We start from the raw sequence: 4,000 nt of genomic DNA, 5'->3' as shown, positions 1-4,000 counted from the left end.
CTTACAGGTCTATAATTTCCTGGATCTGATTTGTTTGCCCTTCTTAAATAATGGGAAACCGTGGGCTATACGCCAATCCACTGTTAGTTGAAAGAGAGTCACAAAAGATAAGATAAAGGGGTTTATCTATAACTGAACTTAATTCCCTTAGGACCCGAGGATGCATGCCATCTGGGCCAGGTGCCTTGTCTATTTTTAATTTATTTAGTCTTGGCTTCACTTCTTCTTGCATTAAGTATTTAATATTACAGTTGGAAGATTGATGTACTTTTAAAACGTCCTTGGGTTAGATTTGATATCCCTAGCGATTTGATTTTCAGCTTCAATCTTTCTTGCCTAATTTCTTTTTGTACAATTTTATTGCACTCCTTATAATTGCTTAATGCAGCCTTGGTCCCCTCCTGTTTTAGAACCTTATAGGCATTATTTTCCCCCTTCATTTTATCTTTAACCTTTCTATTCATCCATAGAGGTCTTTTTTTTATTCCTAGACATTGTGTTTCCATATGGGATATACATACTACAATATTGCTTGAGAAGAAGTTTAAAAGCTAGCCATTTCCCTTCAGTGTCCTCCCCTTGTAGTACATTATCCCAGTTCACCAAACTTAGTGCCTGCCTGAGTTGATTGAACTTTGCTTTTCTAAAATTCATTGTTTTAGTGGTCCCGCTGCCCTGCGGCCTATCAGTCACCAGATTAAACGTTATCATGTTGTGATCACTACGGTATTTCCCAAATGTTCTTGAACCTGCACATTTGATACATTATCTGGTCTATTAGAAATGATCAAGTCCAGTAACGCATTCCCCCTAGTTGGCTCTGCTACCATTTGAGTCAAGTAATTGTCCTTAAGGGCCCTTTTCCACTAGCAGTCGCTAGCGTTCACGCTGAACGCTAGCGACTGCTGAATCGCAAAGCTAAAAAATTACCGGCGATTTCCCGACGTTTACGGCCACGATTTTGCTATGCTATGCACTGCATAGCAAAGTTGCGGCAAATATCGCTCCGCCTCGCGTTCCTGTAAAAAACGAATCGCGGTAGTGGAAATGACCTACCGCGATTCCTATGTTAAAAAGCAAACCATAGCGATTGTAAAATTGCTAGCGGTTTGCGACTTTCCGATTCAGCCAGCGCAAACGCGCTAGTGGAAAAGGGCCCATAGTGATGTCAGAAATCTGCTGCTTTTACCAGAATGGGCAGTCTCAATACTCCAGTCAATGTCTGAAAAGTTGAAGTCGCCCACAACTATGACCTCATTTTTACTTGCAGCTTTTTCAATCTGCTGTAGTAATTGCAGTTCTGCAGCTTCATGAATATGTGGTGGCCTGTAGCATACCCCAATAAGCAATTGGTAACCTTAATTTCCACCATGAATATTTACCCAAACTGACTCAAATACACCCCCCCCCCCCCCCCCCCTCAAAAAAGAAATTGTCCAAAGACTATCCTAACTTATAGAAGACAATTAAAGACTACTATTATTTATTTACTGCATGCTTACCGCTGAAATACCTCATGTTTTACCTCACTTTATGCATGTACGTCATGTTTGGAAATGGAAAAAAACCTTGCAAAATTGCTATAAAAAGAGGAAAATACTGCATGAGATATTTTACCTACATAGAAAAAAATTAACTCACATAGCTACCAGAATTGAGGCCATTACAATTAGCAGAGGGTGAGTGCAAAACACCCTCAAAGACTGGGTGTGTTGCTGAAAAGATATGGGTCGACCTCCAAGGGGAACATGTGGATTGGGCAAAAATGTAACTTGTGTACTTCAATCATCAATGGCCACGTGACTTAACCGGCTTGGGACTGTGGTAGTTAGAATCCACATTGCATCCACGGCTGTCTTATTTCTGAGACATTACCGCTGTCCCAAGCCGATCCCTACTTGCCGCGGCCGCAGACTCTGTTCCTTCTATGCCAGTTTTATTGGCTCCTTACCAGGTTATTACTGTGAGCCAATCATAGTGATCACGGATGGCAAAATAAAAAAAAAATGCTCTGGTCCTTAAAGGGGCCAGGTCCTGCTGTCCCTAATAGGTTAAAGGACATCCGAGGTGACATGATGAGACAGATGAGACAGACGTGTATGTAGAGTCCCAAGCTTGCAAATAACTATGCTGTACTCCTTTCTTTTTTTTTCCCTCTGCCTGAAAGTGTTAAACATCAAGAATGCAAGTGACCGTTTCTGTGCAGTCGGGACTGATGAGGTCACTGATGAGGAATGACAGCCGTAAAACCTTTTCCTAGCAGAAAATGGCTTCTGAGAACAGGAAAGCGATTGAAAAAAAGGTCAATAGTTCATTGATTTTAGCTCTGGCATACAGCAATGAATATGTTGTAGAGCAAAGACAAATGGTAAAAACATAAAAAGTAGATAAATAAGGATAAATATGATTGTTTAACCTTCCTGGCGGTAAGCCCGAGCTGAGCTCGGGCTATGCCGCGCAGGAGGATATCTCTGCCCCTGGTGGGGCGATTTGCCCCATTTAAAGTGCTGTGCGTGCAGCTAGCACTTTGCTAGCCGCGCACACAGCTTGATCGCCGCCGCTCTGCGGCGATCGCCCGCACGCAGCGGCAGAAGAGGGCCCCCCGCCAGAGCCCTGCGCTGCCCGGACCAATAAGTTCCAGGCAGCGCTATGGGCTGGATCGGAGGCGTCTGACGTCCATGACGTCATTCCGATCGTCGCCATGGCGACAGGAGAAGCCAAACGGGAACGCGTTATATACGCGTTCCCCTGTTTGCTATTGATGCCGGCGACGATCGCACTAGAGGGACACATGCGCCCTCTAGTGGTGTTTCATGTAGCTACCACTCTGGTAGCTTTTACATGAAACAAAAAAATGGATTTCTGCCTGTGTGGCAGAAAAAATTAACCGCCAGAAGGGTTAATTTTCACCACGGGTGTCGTGACTCTAAGGGAGGGAACACACTTGCAGGGCCGTTTTACCCTTTTCGATTGCCGGGGCGCCATCAACTTTTGCATTCAAGTTTAATGCAAACATTTTAACGTGATATGTCTGCGATTTTGCAGCAGCAATACTGTAATTGCGAATGTGTGCGTTGTGTGGGAAAGCAGAAAACTGTGAAATTTAAAAATGCACGGAAAATTGCAAACTCAGAATACGATTGGTCATGACAAGTGTTTCCCGAGCGAGACTTTATTTCAATAGTCTGTGGATTCCATGCGCAGTTTGCTGTCAAAACACGCATCTGATCGCTCCCCCAGTGTTTATTTTTTTTATAAATATATGTATATATTTTTTTTAATTCTATTTATTTATTTTCTTAAATCCCTCCCCCCAGCCAGCCAATCACAGCGATCGCCTATGACAGCCGATTGTTCTACTGTGTCCCAGGGGGACAGCCGTGTCACACGGCTGTCCTCAGTACAGCGCTGTAATATGTTATTAGACGCTGTCTAACCGTCTCCTAGTGGCAGGAATGCGCGTGCATCGGCGTGTGTGATCTCCTCCAAACCATGCCCCAAACACCTTCCGCCGATTGGTGTTAGGCGGTCCTGGGGCTGCGGCCGTGTCCCCGCCTATCGGCATGATGCGGTCGGCAAGTGGTTAAAGTACTCCTGTTATTAGAGAGCTACAAAGGTTTCCATCTTGACCTTATAACCATAGTTCCCCTCCTCTGGTGCAAATACTTTCTAAATCCTTCACCTCAGACAAGTATTCAGATCAGATGTCCTGACTTAGGTGTGTCTGTATATTCATTCCAAAGTAACAAACAAATTCAGTGTACAGGTGTTAAAGGTGGCCAAGATGGCAGCTTCCTCCATAGCTCTGTAGTAAGTGATTTTGTTATATAACTTTAGTTTTTGTTGCTGCATATGGGATTCTCAGCAAGGCTTTTACTCTTTATAAAGATATCTAAAAAGCATTTAAAAAATGATGCTGGCCAGCTTCCCTGCTTGCTACAAAGTTGTTGTTTTTTTGTCAGTTGGACAGAGCAACTGCCATTCACTGAATGCTTTTGAA

The sequence above is a fragment of the Hyperolius riggenbachi genome, chromosome 5 (genome assembly GCF_040937935.1).
Source record: "Hyperolius riggenbachi isolate aHypRig1 chromosome 5, aHypRig1.pri, whole genome shotgun sequence".
Classification (NCBI taxonomy): Eukaryota; Metazoa; Chordata; class Amphibia; order Anura; family Hyperoliidae; genus Hyperolius; species Hyperolius riggenbachi.
The sequence above is the reverse complement of the archived record's forward strand: the minus strand, read 5'-3'. Positions refer to the sequence as shown.